This window comes from Strongylocentrotus purpuratus, unplaced genomic scaffold, assembly GCF_000002235.5.
Source record: "Strongylocentrotus purpuratus isolate Spur 01 unplaced genomic scaffold, Spur_5.0 spur5_scaffold_9, whole genome shotgun sequence".
NCBI classification, from domain to species: Eukaryota; Metazoa; Echinodermata; class Echinoidea; order Camarodonta; family Strongylocentrotidae; genus Strongylocentrotus; species Strongylocentrotus purpuratus.
Genome location: NW_022145615.1, coordinates 23512882 through 23530298, shown reverse-complemented (window position 1 = coordinate 23530298; position 17417 = coordinate 23512882). Strand labels below are relative to the sequence as shown.

Sequence of the window (17417 nt, the reverse complement as noted above, 5' to 3'; positions counted from 1 at the left end):
GAGGTAAATGGGTACCTGGCAGGATTATTCCTGATAACGGCTGCCGGAGCTAAAGGGTAATCATTTCCAAAGCTCTTTGGAAGCGCATAGAGGTGTTATTTCATAACATATCATGCGCTATACAAGAACTGAATATTATTATTATTATTATTACGATTGAAATCAGCCCAAACTCCAATTGAAAAGCCTGCCGAACACTACAATGGAGGGTGTTGACTCTCGGTTGAAACGCTGCACATATGTTGAAGTCTGCACAGTGAAATAAGAAAACGATAGCATGGATGGTGAAATACAATCACGCAAACAAATCAAATGGATTCTATTGGGGTTCTGCAAAAGGTCTCGAATAAGAAAAAAAATTAAATGAATTCTATACACATAACAATTAAGTAGGAGGGATCTCTATTTCAAATTCATGTATGCTACAAAGCCTTTATTTAAGGAATGAATGCATCTAATCAAGTACAACAACTGATCATTATCGAACATGTCATTATATCAAATCCCTAGATATAACTCTTCAAATACATGTATGTAGAATATGACTGGATATTCTATTCTCAATATATATTTCATGGGTATACTCCTAAAAACGTCGGAAAGGTTTTCTTACGCTGTAACCCCATTTATGTATAGTCTAAGAAGAGATCATGACAAAAGCATATATAGTGAGGCTTTGACACTTATCAGTTTAAAAAAAAAATTACCTTAGAGTTTTCATTGACTCAGTCTTTCAGGAAAGTTCAGCTATGGCATGATTGGCATGAGCACTTTGGAGGAATACATGAATAGTGCCACTTGTTGTTGTCCTTTTTCTGTAAGTAAGATTTAATTGAAACAGTACATTACATGTGCATAGTTATAGTTTAATAGAATCATGATTATAGTGTAGCTAGTCATCTTCCTGACTATGACAACGTTTACGAGTGAACGTAAAGTAGGTACATAACAATTCCAGTACTGTTTTATCAGAGTCAGCATTACAATACATGTAAAAACAAATATTGAAATCATGAAAATACGAAAGTGTGTACTTGCAAAGAGGCTAGTTCAATGCATTAGAGAATCTATAAATGTTAATCATAATGAAAAGGTGTATTTAAAAGAGAGGGAAGATTCACTACAAACACTGATGAACTTGATAGCAGAGAAATGACAGACAAAACTCAGTGGAAGTTTGAGGAAAATCCTATACAAAATAAATGTATGAATGCTGTAAGTCTCAATTGACCAAACGATATCATAGCAACACAGGCAATTTCAATGGCCTTGAGCATCAACTTTTGAAATGTGCATTCATTACAAAGTTGTATTGTGAACATGATTTCTTTGAGATGTACAATAGGGTATTAAAAGCTTGTGAATGGAGTAAACAAATGACTTTATTTTAGTGACATTCCCTATGATATTTCCTGAATAAGACTACAACCACAGCTGTTAATATAAACGTAGCTCTATGAGATAAAAAGTGACAAGTTACATTTGATATTAGATATCTTAAAATGACTTAAATGTATTCACTTTCTGTTTCTGCTATGGCCCTCTCTTGCTCCCTATTAGTCTACAAGCACAGACCCTATATTTAACACTTCATTACAATAATTACATTATGACTTGAGTGAAGCCTAAATCTGTTCTTACTGCTGTAAGTACATAGCCTGGATTGCATTTCCTTTTTTAATTTTTTTTTTAGCTCAGTGCCTCTCGTCCACACTTTATTTCATTAACGTAATTTGCTCTTATATATTTTTGGGGTAACATATCCCCAATATGTGTATAATGCATATGTTGCATATTAATGACTGAAGAAAGCAATGTTTTCATTTCAATTAAAAAGACCTAAACATATATCGTAGGTCTATGGGCTAGCTGAAATATAAAGGAGCAAGAAGCAACAAAAACAGGGGTGGGGGGAGGGGGGAATTTGACTAAAACTCATGATATTTCACAAGAAAACTTTATGAAAAAAGGTATATACATTTAATGAACATACTTTTGCTTTGAATAATCTCCAGGGAAAGGACTTCGGCAAATGTAAAATTGTAAATAAAATAAAACATAGCATTATTACATGTACCTGCAACTGCTACGTTGGGCGAACACCGATTCCTGAAATATAAGCCCTGAAATATTGTACGGTTGAAGGGAAATTCCATTTCAGCTGTATACGTCTGTCATATGGCTCCAAAGAAGACTGTAGTTAGGGTTATACAAAAGAAAAATATTGAAATAGATACAATCAGTAAAAACATGTAAAATAATTAAAATTCAAAGGAATTTAATTAAGCATGCTTAGTCTACAATACATTTACAAGTTTCAAGATTCTGGTTTTATTTTCCATAATACATTTGTAATACAGAAATTTGTCTCCCATTGATGTTACATACAATTTAACATAGGCACAAACATGATTTTGTATGCTGAGAGCCAAAGGGGTTAACTTAATGTTGAACAAGAATGAGTGAACACCATTCCATCTTTCAGCAGACAGTACAAAAAAAAACTTCATTCTGAGTCACATCATAAATGCATTCATACATAAATAGGAAACTGATGTAAATGACAATACCGCAACCTCTTCCGATCATAAAGAGAAAGACATAATAGGAGCAAATTGAAAAAAAGAGGGATGAGTGGTAGACAGAGAGAGAGAGAGAGAAGGAAGGTAAAAATCTAATCAGGAGCTGCAAAGACGTGTAGATAATCATACTCTACTCTTAAGGACCGCTAGATGAACCTCCATAGTAATATACTATACAAAAAAAAACTGCAGATCACAGCTATCCAGTATACAGTGTAGGGTAGGCCCCGATGGTACATTTATAATTACTCTCAACATGAACTTCACCAGAATCTTGGACCTGATTTTTTTACATGTAAGTTTAAAAGAATAAATAAGAAGTAAGCACAAATTATTTGCATCAGAAATTCCTTGGAGCACTCTCTTTTGGTTCTAGTACTATGTATTTCAACTAATATATATTCATGACATTTCAGAGATTGCTAATGAAATAGCAATTTGAAATGTATCAGTGATGATTATCGGTGATGCCATGCATCATGCTTTCTTTGTAACATCTAAAATATGACACATATACATGTAGCAAAACAAATCCTAACTTGCAGATTAGATCCCCGTACGATTCATAAAGAGTACTCAGAAGATACTAAGACGGCACTACTGGCGAAATGGATGAATGAGTGCTGTTTAAGATGTTGCCAATCAACATCTTGTTGCACATTTTTTTGAGATGCCGTGTATAAACAAAAAGATTCATATCATGTTAGTGCCAGCTATGATTATCATTTGACATGGCAATTATATAATAATAAAGTTTTGCCAAACCTTGCTATGGACTGTCCACAAAATTGGTCTCAAAGTCACTATATTGTTCTAATCCATCGCAGTCATTAACTTTGAACAGAAGAGGGGTGAGGAAAACAAATCATCCCCAACCCTCCTTAAAATACTAAAGCCAAGGGATGGCTCTACATATTAAATAATATATGAAACGCAAATGAAATCATGCTGGAGTTAAAGAATAACATTTTATATTGAGTGCTGTGCTTAAGCATAACAGTGACCACAAAAAAACGCGCACTCACCACACACACACAAATCCAATAACGTTTAAAAGAAAGGCCAATCATTATGTGTAGGAGATTGTATTTGCATAAGGAATATCCTTATCACATAGAGCAACAGAGTGGAAATGGGATCAAAATAGAGAAACATTTTATTTGAAGTAGAAAAATTATGCAAAGAATAACTTTGCACACAGAAATTATAAAAACAAGTTATGCTTTAGTTTGCTCTATTTGTATAAATATTGAAAGAAATTTCAAAGTATCATGGCCATGGGCAGATAACTGACCATAGTTAGTTACATCTTGGGTTATTAATGCTATTTGGTGGTTAGGATCCTCAGGGAGAAGGGATTTATAAATAAAATAATAATTATTATTTTAGCTTTTACCAAATCTATAGGACAGAATGGAAATTAAATGGACAAACTGCATCTTTCATTCAAGCGCATGACTGATCAGAAAATATGTGCATATGTACATGTAGGGCCATGCATGTCATTTTAAGAGCAAACATGGATGCTTGAAATTATACCATAGCTCATTCTGTCTTCAACATTAAGACACATACTAGGATATTTTCTTTACATTGTTTGTCACAAGATTAGTAAAAAAAAAAAGAAGCTGTCCAGTTTTTTGTTAGAGGAATATGTGACCGATATATAAAAAAAAGGGCGATAACAGAGTTGATAGAAAAGGGCCGATTAGGAAATACAAAAGGAATACACTTTTATAGTATAAACATATATGTACTTAAAAGGGAATTTTGGTACTTAAAAAAACAGCAAATTTGATTTCTAGACCATTCTAGATGCATTTGACTGAAATAAGTTGAGTTCCACAAATTACTTCATGAAATTAACTTCATGAAAGCAGAAATGGATCCATCACCACTTTCAAAACATCACAGCTCTCTGTACTACTGTTAAATTTTAAACAGGCTTTTCTTCCACATGTTCAGGGTGGTCCACAAACAAATATTCAAACAAGTAAAATTAGAATGTGGAATAAGTATGATTTGATGCAAATGACAAAGTCTCTTGTGGCTGGGCTCAAGGGCTTGTTTAAGGGTTCGCAGGTTCCTAGATGTATTGTAGTACAATATGTGCCATCTAATGAACCATTTCCATGACTACTATTTCGAAAATGATTTTTTGGTTGAGAAGTACTATTAACCTACCGGTAGCGATGATTTTCAAACCTGTACAATCACATTTCGAAACTGTTGCTGTTACATAGTATAACCCTTATAAGTATGTGAGAGTTATTGGCAAAATGGTATTAAAGGAAGGTATTTTGGAGAGACTTTGTTCAGTTCTGCATTCCAACTAATTGAATAACAATTAAATCTCTCATATCTAGCTGCAGATTCTACAATGTTCATGTAGCTGCACAAATCTAGAGTCAATATGTAGTGACTGACAATCAAAATGAAGCTGAACACTTCCAAATGTAAAGTTATGCGCATTACCGAATAAAAAATCCCAGGTCAACCCCATTACCATATTAATGATTATATATTTTAAGTTGCTACGCGATATAAATACCTTGGCATTGTTTTGAATAATAAAATGACCTGGTGAAATCATGTTGATTATGTTGTATCAAAGGCTAATGGAATGTTAAGTTTCATCATCAGTGTAGCAAACAATCTGTCAAGTGACTCTCTGCTGTGTTTGTACAAATGCCTCGTTCTCCATAAGCATTATTGAATATGGCCAACGTGCCTGGTTCATACACAGTAGAGAAAATGTTGAAAAAATGAATAGATACAAAGATGAGCTAGACGAATTATTCTCAAACATAGAAAACAGGAAATGGAGTATTCTGTACACCTCCAAACTTTTAAAGTGGTACACGCTTTTTTCCAGGCGACATTATCTTATGACTAGCTTTGTTCTCAAAGTCTTTGTTGGCCTTATAAAATGTGAAGCTGTCCAAAATGCTATCTGCATAACCAAAGATATTCTGACACTGTTTGATTCAAACATTTGACAGCTTGCACTCAAAGACTCCATGGCTCTGCCATCCACACATTTCCCAGTGTCTAGTATACTCTCAATACTGATTTGAAGACTGTTGTTGTGTTATTATTTCTTACTTGACTTTAAAACTAAAAGAACAAATTCTCAGTATACAGATGAGTTAACATAAATTAGTTAATTATGATGAGCTGTCTCTGTCTCAATTTTGTTTGTTTGCTGTTTTTGTTATCATACCCAGCTGCACAGTGCCATCTTCAGGTAAAATTCCAGGTTAAGAGTCGGATTTGAGTGCATGTATTCACCCTCCCCCCCCCCCCATTTTTCCATGGTGCTATATAATGTACATTTACATGTACACAAAGCGACATTTTCCCTCTTTTTTGTTCAGAGGGGGGGGGGGGGGGGGGTATTTATGTTTTTAATAAATTTTTATCTTATCAATGATTATTGTTGATTAATAGTGATTTATAAATTGTTATGTATACCTCACAATTTTATTGTTACCATTTCTGTAAAGTCACATGGATTGGAAAAGAAGACCTCTGGGACATAGTTATTAAGTTAATCTTTTTCTTTTCCCAGCATCCATGTGGCTCTTTTCCAAATGTACTCTTTTGGTATTCAATGATTTTCTTTGTTTTTTCCGAATAAAAAATATTAACAAATTTACAGAAACACTTGATTCTAATCTAAAAATCAATGTTTTGAAACAAACTTTTAAATTTGATGATTTCTTTCTTTCGTGCAAGCAGTTAAAATAACATGGCCCCTATTCTACTACAATTATAACATAATGCTGAATTTGATGTACATGTAGTCTGAAGTCTAAGATATCCTTTTGTTTTATATAAAGAGAAAATACAAACCCATTGATTTATTTAGACTATCTTTTGATTTGATGGTACAATTAGTTTGAATTTAGAAAAAAAAAGATGTCTAGAGTCAGTTTTACACGTTAAACAACGAGTGGTTGACGCCCCCCCCCCCTCCCCCAGGGTAAATAAATTTAAAAAGCAAAAAGAGAGGAGAATAGGAGGAACAAGAGGGCTGATGACCTTATTAACATTAATTTAAAAAAACAAAAAACAGAAGCCCTACCCTTCCTGAAAATTGATAAAAATAGTATTTAGGTACATATATGTACCTTACTTCTCTGGAGCAAATTCTGTAAACAAAATAATTAAATGCTACAGTGTCCTAAAGCTTTGGGTACAAGTATGCAGTTTAACTCCATACATATGCACATGTTCACACAACCATTAAGGTAGATTCTCACTGGAACTCTTAACAATGTAGCTTTTGAATAATATTATTCATGTTTTGACATTTCAAAGGGAAAGTAAATCAGATGCCCTGACTGGGCTGGGTTGCACCTCCCTAACTGCCTAGGTCTAAGTTTACATTGTCCAAAATATATGATGTTCTCATGGTTAATTTCGTAGAGCCATGTCTACATGTTTGTTTCTTTGGCTTGGTGTACAAATGTCAGAAGTAAAAATACAAGTAAAAATGTCAAATAAGGCAAAATGTTCAGTTTTATTTGCTGTGAAAGATCAAACTCTGAAATTGACAAATTCATGATCATGAGCAACATATCAGAAACATAGTTTTACTGTACAAATTCATAGAATCATGAGACTGCTTGTATACGATAATATTGTTTGAAGGATATTCCAATATTTGGTGCAGGATTGATAAAATGTGTGCTGGCATACACTGTATTCCAGCAAGTATATATTTGTACAAGTCTACACATTAAAAAAAATGCACCATAAATTTGGCAGAAAACAACGAGTGGAATTTGAAGGACTTGAACTGTATTTCTCTCACGTTTCTTAATCACAAACATGATGTTATTATATACAGTTACACTGTGTTATGTTTAAACCAACAAATAGAATAACTTCTGCCATAAAAGGCGAAAGCACATTACAAAATACCTGGCTAAATATGTCTCAACGTTTACTACATGTACATGTAGGCCTACTATCTGACATTCTTCAAGCAAAGCTCTGACATTGTTTGTTAAAATTTTGTAATAAAGTATTGATGAGGGGGGAAGCATATGTGTGTCTTTTTCTTGATGTTTTCTTATACAGTAGGCTTGTTGGTGCACCGTGTTCTTGTCATAATAAGAGGCTCTGCTCAGTCTGCTGGGATCAACATGAAGATGGGTCTGATGTCTGAATTTGTGGAATTTCTTTGCAATCTTTATAACTGATTCCCTGTTTTATCTCATTCAATCTTAATATTCTATGTAATTACTTCCTCAAAACCAAATAAACATTAAAACATCAACCTACTTTAATAGAAAATCGAAAAAAAGGTTAGAAATTCATATACAATGTACATATGCAAACCTGATCACAAAATATAAGTTTCGAATTTCCACATAGTATTATCCTTAGGACATACTTGTACAAAGTACAATACACCACAGTCATTTAGAAAATATACATTATGATATGGAAGAAGGAGATATAATGGACTGGCCCGGTAGCTTGAATCTTGACATTTTGTGTGATACAGTGCTTAGATATTATGACAGCACTAATTTCCCCTCCCCCTACATTTTGTTGCTGTACCTCTTACTTGTTTAGTTATTACCTCTGACTTTTTAAATCTGAAATTTTACCTCTGACATTTTTACCTGGCACCGTCTCTCCATACATGAAATTATAGTCATCCATTGTCTGAGATTTTTTCATGGGTGGGGAGGGGGGGGGGGGGGGGGGTAATTGTCCACTGGGGTCATTTTCCGGGGGGTGGGGGAGGGGGGTTGTCAAAGGGGTTAATTGTCCTGATATGGCTTGTAGGGTATCACAGCGGTGCAAATGTATGAGGTAATTCAGGGTTATCTTATGGATAACCTTGCACTTGTGTCAGAACCCATGTATGAAGTTACACATGTAGGACATGCACTGGAGCTGACAATAACCATAACATACATACACATGTAATTGAAATGAGCCATGACAACGAGACTAGATATGACTGAGGCTGCAAGTTCCATCTGACCAAGGGCCCATAATAAGTTTCTGGTATGGGTTCCAGGGGCGGATCTAGCTTTTTGCCAAGGGGGGGGGGGGGGTGACCCAATGGCGATGCAGAGCCATTGTCCACGAGCCATAGAGCGGCAAGGCGATTTTGTTTTTGCTATTTTTAAGTTTTCCTGGCATCTACTAACATCTACTAATACTGTGTGGGTCTGGACACATGATGGCGTTATTCTATGCACATCACATTTTCACCTGGGAGCCCAAAGGGGGGGGGGGGGGGAGTAACCCCCTAACCTAACCCCCCCCCCCCTGTAGATCCGCCCTTGGGTTCCCGTGTGGTCATAACTCCAGTGGTTTAAATCGGAGCGGTATCATTGTATTATACAAGTGTGGAAGAACATTAGATTACAAAATGTTTCCGGAAAAGCATGGCTCTTCAAATGCCTCAATTTTCTAAATATGGCATGTAACATCATAACAATCGGGACAGAATGTTATGCCACATGTTGGTGTAGTCCCATACACATCTTTTTGTGTACAGTAATTGTATATTCCACAACGTTTCTTTCACAATGCAAATCACATGACCAGAACTCAGCTTTATTTTTAACTGACAATTTATACTTTGTTCACACTTCTCTTTTATTTTCTACAATATTTACTTGAAAATTTTGAAGGATATTACAAGAGCGAAAAGATTTTGGCATTTGTATTGGTCTAAACGCTGCTCTCTTGGACCCTCCAGATCCTAAAGGTGTGTTGCAGTCTTTATATAGTAAGTGTTTGTTTTGGGGGGCACTTTTGGAAATTTTCCGGGGAGGACGACCCCCCTAAACGAATTGCCACGCCCCCCTTCCCCCCCCCCCCCCCGGCCCTGTGTAAAATCTAGATCAGGATTTTCAACCTCTTTCGGGTCACAACAACATTTTACGAAACAATGTTTTTGTGTAGGCCCTAACCCTAATCTCATCACGCAGGCACTGGAGCTGGAGGAGGGGAGTTGGCTCAGCTCAGTCGGTCAATTCTCTGCCTGTCAAACAAAAAATTATGTGTCGGATTGTGGCAAAAGTCAGCCATTATCCCCCTGTTGTGTGTTGCGACAAACAGTACCGTCTGTGTACGGAAACGTACCGGTAGACAGAATTCAGTTTTATCAGGGATATGAGATACCCTGGTTTTATTAAAGAATTCATCCCCATACCAGATGGCTTTGTTATTGTCTGGTCCTAGCGGATGCCACCACCTCCGGGGCCCCTTTCTCAGCTCAGCTCCCATTGCGAAAAATACAATTATAAAATAACAATAATAACAAACATGATTGATACACTAGATCTAGGCGAGTAGATCTATCATCAATTAACATTGAATTAGGTTGTAGTGTAGACAGTGATATTTTCTACATTACAGACATAGTCTTAGATAAACAGATTTGAAAGAAACTCACGTTATATCCTGTGTGATGGCTGAGATATTGCCGTCTACTGCACTGCTTCTCGCACGTATCGTGAGTGGATCTACCCAGTACCCCAGTTCGTTTACAGCAGCCACCCCGGGCTCAGGCGGGTCAGGCCTCATGATCTCCGTTGCTCTAGCTCACTGCACTGTGATACTAGCCCTGCAGGTATCGTGGGGCTCTCGCTAGCCAAATGTCCGGTATTTCGCAGGTCTCGATATGCATGCGCGCGTGTACCTACGCGGGAGCAGCCTTAATGTGCACAGAGAATATGATTGCTATTCTGCCTTGATTAACCTGGGAGAGTCCAGCAACTAATGACCAATAGACGCACTGGAGAAGGAAAAACCAGGGAGACTGAGGTAAAATCTCCCTTGATTATCTTAGGGAGAGTTTGTGGATCAGGTGCAGTTTACGCATAGCCGATTCAACGCTCGTCTACGTAACCATGGCAACGCACAGTGGGCCAGGGAGGAACCAAAGTGCGCCAAAACTTATTTTGGGTGATTTTTTTTTCTGCAATTCTCTTCTTGACCAGTTGAACTGTAATACATTGAGGAATACCTCAGTAAAATATTTAATTCCGGTAAGCACAACTAGGGTATAATGTACTCCTTCAAACAGCAAAATCCTACATATTCACAGTTTTAGTGAAAAAGTGACTTATTTTATAAATCTTTCAATTTAACATGAAGTTCTTAAGTTATTGATATGAAATGCTCTCACATATTTCTGATAGTTCATTTCGTTGCATGAATTGGTTAAAATGTATAGAGACACAATCTTCAAGATATATTAAAGGTTAATTCACTGAAAAATGGACTAATTATCCATGTTTTTTATAAATCCAGAGGAAACGTTTAGATTTCCGCAGAGTTCCGCTTATATTTTAATACCACAATGTTATCTGATGTCTAAGCTTTAAGTTGATACCAAATTTGGCTGCCTGATCTTGCCCGTTGTCATGTTAGAGCCGATTCCCCTTGCCACATTGTCCCGAAAAATATGTTTGTTTTTAGTCCGCGGCTGAATCATGAAGGATTCGCGGTCATAAATCACGGCGCTTGGGGCGCGTGACACTTGTTCTGACACCGCGGACCAAAATAAACACATTTTTCGGGGCAATGTTGCAAGAAAAACGGCTCTAACATAATAACGGGCACAATCGGGCAGCCAAATCTGGTATCAACTTAAAGCATAGATATCAGAGAAAATGTTGGTAATACCATTTAAGCGGAAATCCCTGGACATCCAAACATTTCCTATGGATTTATTGAAAATAAATCCCCAGAAATTAGTTTTGGCACACTTTGGTTCCTCCCTGGCCCACTGTGCATTGGAATTACTATCATCATGTTTGATATCAGCTTTCAAATGTAGGGGGATAATATTTTAGATCTTCCCACCCCACCTCATTTTTGGAGAGGGGTATAGATTATCCCCCCCCCCCTCCCCCCACCCCCAGTCACGACTCCTATTTCTCATCGTTGTTATCTTCCCCGTTACATATTCAGCGACTGGCGACAATTTATGCCGCCAGCTTCTGCTTTTTTGCCGGTGTGACCGCGCCGTTTGTCCTACCAGTTTCGTCTGTCCGTCGGACATAATATGCGGGTTTTCTGCTCGCACGGATCGTCCGAGGGACGATCCATGCCGGTATGCTATCCGCACATTCTGTCCCTCCATTGTTTTACGTGTATATTTGATAAAAGGAAGCAACTCGGCAAATCAATGTATTTAGACTCATTGTAAATCATGTGGTTGACATTTTTTCTAGAAATTACATAATAATAACTCTACAATTTTTTTAAAGCAAATGGCCAGTCCTTTTGAAAGTAGAAGTGAATCTTTTCTTTAAAACTTTTATTCTATGAAGGCATACTCGTGATATCGGCCCCACAACTGTAATCGATTATACTTTTAAACGTGGCTTCGTACTTCAACCAATTCACTACTAGTATAAATATATATATATATATATATATATACTCGTGATACACGCCCCAACCCAAGTATTTGGGGGCGTTTCGAGGTTTAATGAAGGAGTTAAATGGGAAATAAAAGTGATTAAAAATGGGGTTGAAATTGAGTGGGGGAGGCTAGAGTATTTAAGATAGGGTAGAGCGTAGCACAAATTGGCAGATGCTCAGGGGTTAGGGGCATTTAATTACGGTTGGATGAGCATATTTCAATACCTAAATGGCGTATGGTCCAAAGGGCGGAGCCCCCGGAAGCGCAGGGGTTTTAGGCATTCAAGTTAGGGTCAGATTAGCATCCCAGATTGAGCCCACAAGCCCGCCGTTCCACGGGACCTTACATGTAGGCCTCTAAATATTAAATAGGCACATTTCTTGCCTGACTGTAAATTTTGATATTTGTCATTCTCCAACAAACGCATAAAAAGTATAATTTACTAAAAAGTGAGGAAAAAATCCCGGAAAATAAGGCCATTTCAGCAACATCTGTAAATCACTGGTATCAAATTAGAACAAAAAAACAAAAACAAAAAAACACTTTTAAAGTTTATTTTGGTGGGGGGGGGGGGGGGGGGTAGCAACTGGCTGAATACTTACACCTATGGTGTCGAGGGGCTCTTTCTTTATTTTTTTGTTCGGTAAAAAATAAGGTCAGTTTATGTGGGTGTCACTCAGGCGCGAATATACGGGGGAGACGGACCCGCCCCCCCCCCCTCCGCCCCCTCTTTGAAAAAAAAGAAAGGAAAGGAAAGAAAAAGAAAGGAAAGAAAAAAGTAAAGAAAGAAGGGCTAAAAACACGAGTTAGAAGTGGACCCATCAGGGCGCTCACTTATCCGTATCAGGGGAAAAATTACACGGGGGCTCGGGGTGAATTAGCCCCCGAAATGCCAAAAAGAGCCCCCGAAATTGTCTAAGTATTTTTTTCCCTGATCCGTATATAGGACATGGCCCCGGGGCAGCTATAGCCATACTCCGATATTTGGGTCGTTTTCCGATCAGAACTAGCCCTAACTATCATTCCAGGATTTTGTTTCAGAACCTGAGACAAAGTTACCTAATCCCTTTGGCCCGAATTCACAAAGGAGGTTTGTCGACAAACCTCCAGGTTTGTAAAAAAACGCGTCAAAACGCGTCATATGACGTACATAAACCTCGGTTTGTCGACAAACCTCTTTTTTGAATTCGGGCCTTTAAGTTTCAAAAAGTAGACTTCATTGACCTGTACATAGGCTTAGGAGCTGGGGGGGGGGGGGGGGGGCTTGGAGGGCACCCCCCCCCCAAAAAAAAAAAATATTGGGGGGCTCAGGTACAACAAATCGTCTTCTTTTCATAATAATTTAATGAAAACGTCTATGCTAGGGAGGCCTTTCACCCATCCCCTCCCCCACCTAGGGAGCGCTTTGTGCGCTCTTTAAATGATTCGCTTGCTCAATACCGCCCCTCCCTAAAATAAGATCATAGTTACGCGCCTGCATTAAAATATATAGCTATGATGCTTACTAAGTTGACGAAATAATTTTGTATATTTATGTCGTTGACGAAAATGACCATTTGTGCATAACAATTTAGCCGTCGGCCCCGGGTATATAGGGTTACATTTGTAGATATTGGGACAATTAATTTTGTCCGTAATTGGTGGCTTGTTTTGTCGGTAATCGTTGGCCTCTATACCCCCCCCCCCCCCCCGCCCACACTGAAAAAGGTCTAGCGACGCCCCTGACGACACATCAGGCCTATACTTGCGTTTTGTGAGAGGCTCAAGTATCCAGGCCAGCTATTTATAGTTGAGTAAGTTTTGAAGAAAACAAAACGAGTCCACGCTCTCCAATCGTATTGGTTGTTAGGGAATTTCGAATGTCATCAAATATGTTTTTTTCCTTTTAACACAATGATTGTTATGCGACTAAATTCAGGCCCTGACTAAATATAATTCTTTTCGTAAGGCAACAGACAAGTAATTTAGTCATATACCTGATTAACATTTGAAGATTTCCTACACTAATGCTTGGCCGTGCGTAACTCATATTTGAACCCTAAGTTGCACCTGAAATTGCAACATGTGCATTATAAGCTCCAAACGCTTTCTTTCATACAAATACACCAACAAAAATCCCCAAAGCTTGAATGCATACTATTTCACAAGATGTAATTAAACAATATGAATGATATTAATGATACACTTACTTGTACAATCATGTAAATGCATGATCATTTTTGCGCTTATTGCTCCCAGCAAAATAGTTTCGTTCTACATTTAATTTTGTTACTGTTATGAGTTTATATTCATATTTTTGTTATCAAACAGGAATAAATAAATGAATATATAAATACATTTGTACAATGATGATAGAAGAACCAATAAAAAATCGCAACTGATCTTCCCTAATTCCTTTTCTTTTCTTCCCCTTTTTTCCTGTCCCTTTCTCTCCTCTTTCCCTTTCACTTCCCTTCCTCCTCTCTCTCCCTCTCTCTCTCTCTCTCTCTCTGCTGAGGGGGGGGGGGGGTGGCGAAGGCCTTTCGCCCCTGATCTCCTTCTTTTCCCCTTTTCTTCTTCCTCTTCTTCCTTTCCCTTACTCTCCACTTTACATTCTCTCTCTTCATTTTTTGTTGGCGATTAGAGGGTCAAGGCCCTCTGCCCCCTGGATCCGCGCCGGGAAGACCCTGTCATCAGGCGCGGATCCAGGAATTCTTAGGGGGGGGGGCCCAAATTTGAAATTATGGGTCCCCGAAAAAATCGCAACGACTCAGCCAGCCGCTGAATAAGCGGGGGAAGGGGGGGGGGGGGGGGGAAGAGGACACTTTTTTCAGGGGGGGGGGGGGTCCCGAAAAATTGCAACGGCTCAGCCAGCCGCTGAATAAGCGGGAGGGGGGGGGGGGGTAAGAGGACTTTTTTTGGGGGGGGGGTCCCGAAATAGGGCTTTTACGTTTCATTAAATCATTAGAGAAAGACGACGATTCGTTGTCCCGTTCTCGACTCTTAATCCTCGTCTGAATTCAGTTTCCCCACCTCCTGCGCGAAGCGCGGAAGCTTTGACATTTCATTTAATTATTAGAGAAACAAGACGATTCGTTGTACCGTTCTCAACTCTTAATCATTGTCTAAATTCAATTCCCCCACCTCCTGCGCGAAGCGCGGAAGCTTTTACGTTTCATTAAAATTATTTAAGAAAGAAGACGATTCGCTGTAACGTTCTCGTCTTTTAATCCTTGTCTCAGTTCAGTCCCCCCCCCCTCCCGCGCGAAGGCTTTGACATTTTATTAAATTATTAGAGAAAGAAGACGATCGGTGTACCGTTTTCGACTCTTAATCCTTGTCTGAATTTCAAAAAAAAAAAAAAATTCTGCTCCTTTTTCATCCTACGTCCTCTTCCTTTTTTATCCTCTCTTTTTTTGGTCGGCTTTTTTTTTGTGGGGCCACCCGCACCGCCCCTCGTCACGCGCCTGCGGTCAGATGAACATATTTTGATACCTTGTCCGTCCCCGGAAACTCAGGGGTTTAAGGCAATAAATTACGGTCAGATAAGCATTCAGGGTCCCGCCTTAGAGCCCCTGGTGGGGTCGAGGGTGTGGAAACCCCGAAATCTCAGGGGTTTTAGGCATTTGATTACGGTCAGATGAACATATTTTTTTTATACCTTATTTGTGACACTGGCAGGACACTTATTGGCGTGAGGTCCAGCGGGCGGAGCCCCCAGAAGCTCAAGGGTTTTAGGCACTAAATTACGGTCAGATGAGTATCAAGGGGCCCGCCTTAGGGCCCTTAGTTGGGTCCCGGGGGCAGATCCCCCGTAAGCTCAGGGGTTTTAGGCGTTTAATTACGGTCAGATGAGCATTTTTGATGCCTTATTTTGTTGTGACACTGGCAGTTAACTATTTTTTCTTTCTTGCTCTCTTTCTTTCTATTTCTCTTAAATATTCTTTTTCAAAAAATTCGGGGGGGGGGGGAGCTGTAGGCTCGCGATCCCCGCAGTTCCGCGGGCCCTGACATGTAGGCATCTCAAGAGGCATATTTCTTTCCTGACTGTAAATTTAGGAATTTGTCATTTTACAACAAACGCATAAAAAAGTATAATTTACTAAAAAATGAGAAAAAATCTCGCAAAATTCTGTCATTTCAGCATTATGTGTAAACCACCGTTACGGAATTAGAAATAAACCACGACTAAATTATATTTCCCACGAGCCCCCCCCCCCCCCCCCCCCCCCCCCCCCACTTCCCCCGATCTACACTTTGTTGGCGGAAAATCGCAACTAATCTCCCCTATATACCATTCTGCTTTCTCTTTTTTTTCTTTCCCTTTCTCTTCCCTTCCTTGTCTCTCTTTTAGGTTTGCTTGGAGGGGGGGGGGGGGGGGGGGGAGGGGGAGGCAAGGTCCTTTCGGCCCCCACCCTTTTACACACGTTGTTGGCGGGATTAACCGCAAATGATTTATTTCCCCTTCCAGTCTTTTCACCCTTTTTTCTCTTCCTCTTTTTCGGCCCCTTTTAGCTCTCCTTTTTTCCTTTTCCTTCCTTCTCTCTTTTTTTAGCGGGGGCGGGGGAGGCAAGGGCCTTTTGCCCCACCCCCACCCCGATTCACAACTTGTTGGTGTGAAAATTGTGTTTTTGATTGGGGGGGGGGGGGGGGGAGGCAACAGGCTAGGAGGCGAGGCCCCCCCTTTGATGTCCTTCTTCCCCCTTTTCTTTTCTTCTTCCTCTTCTTTATTTCCCTTTCTCTTCTCTTTCCCTTCTTTTCCCTCTCTCTCTCTCTCTCTCTTTTCCCCCTTTTTTTTCCTTTTATTTTTCTTTCCTTCCTTTTTTCCCCTTTTTTTTCTCCTTCTTTTTTTCCCTCCCTTTTTTCCCTTCTTCTTTTTCCCCCCTTTTTCCCAGGGGGGGGGGCGGGCCCCCCGCCCCCCCCTCCCCCTGGATCCGCCACTGAGTGTCATCCCTAGCTAGCTGGCAAAGCTGAATATGGGTACCAGTCGTTTCATTCATTAAGTATAATTTGTATTGAATACGTATACGTGTGGACTAGAGTACGGACATTCGGTGCGGCAGGCGGACTATTGGTGCGAGACCTCTTCCGCACGGATTGTCCGTCGGACATTTGAGGCGCGCACGGAATGTCCGACACGGACATTCTGCGCGGATAAAATCCGCACCGATCGTCCGCTCTCGATCGATCTCTAATGGGGGGACGATCGGTGCGGGTAACATTCTACGCGGTCACACCGGCATAAATTGTTGTCAGGGTGGCGAAAAATTGAACTCAGCAAGTCCGGCGCAAATAGCCGCCGTCGACGATTTGTACCGATGGCGACAATTTATGATGTCAGGTTTTGCAAAAGTCGGCACAAATTGTCGCCATCGACAGTTTGTGCCGCGGCATCAATTTGTGCCACAACAAAAGACCCTGAAACGAAATCTAAAAGAAGTATA

General features: G+C 39.4%; 1 long non-coding RNA gene across 1 annotated transcript; it reads right to left on the bottom strand.

The window, feature by feature from the left end:
• Positions 1 to 147: 147 nt before the first annotated feature.
• LOC115920650 lies at positions 148 to 10432 on the bottom strand. The gene is made up of 4 exons (XR_004062454.1): positions 10015 to 10432; positions 2078 to 2194; positions 708 to 815; positions 148 to 249 (listed from the first exon to the last, which is right to left on the bottom strand). It is a non-coding gene; the product is annotated as an uncharacterized LOC115920650 (long non-coding RNA).
• Between the last annotated feature and the right edge of the window lie 6985 nt (positions 10433 to 17417).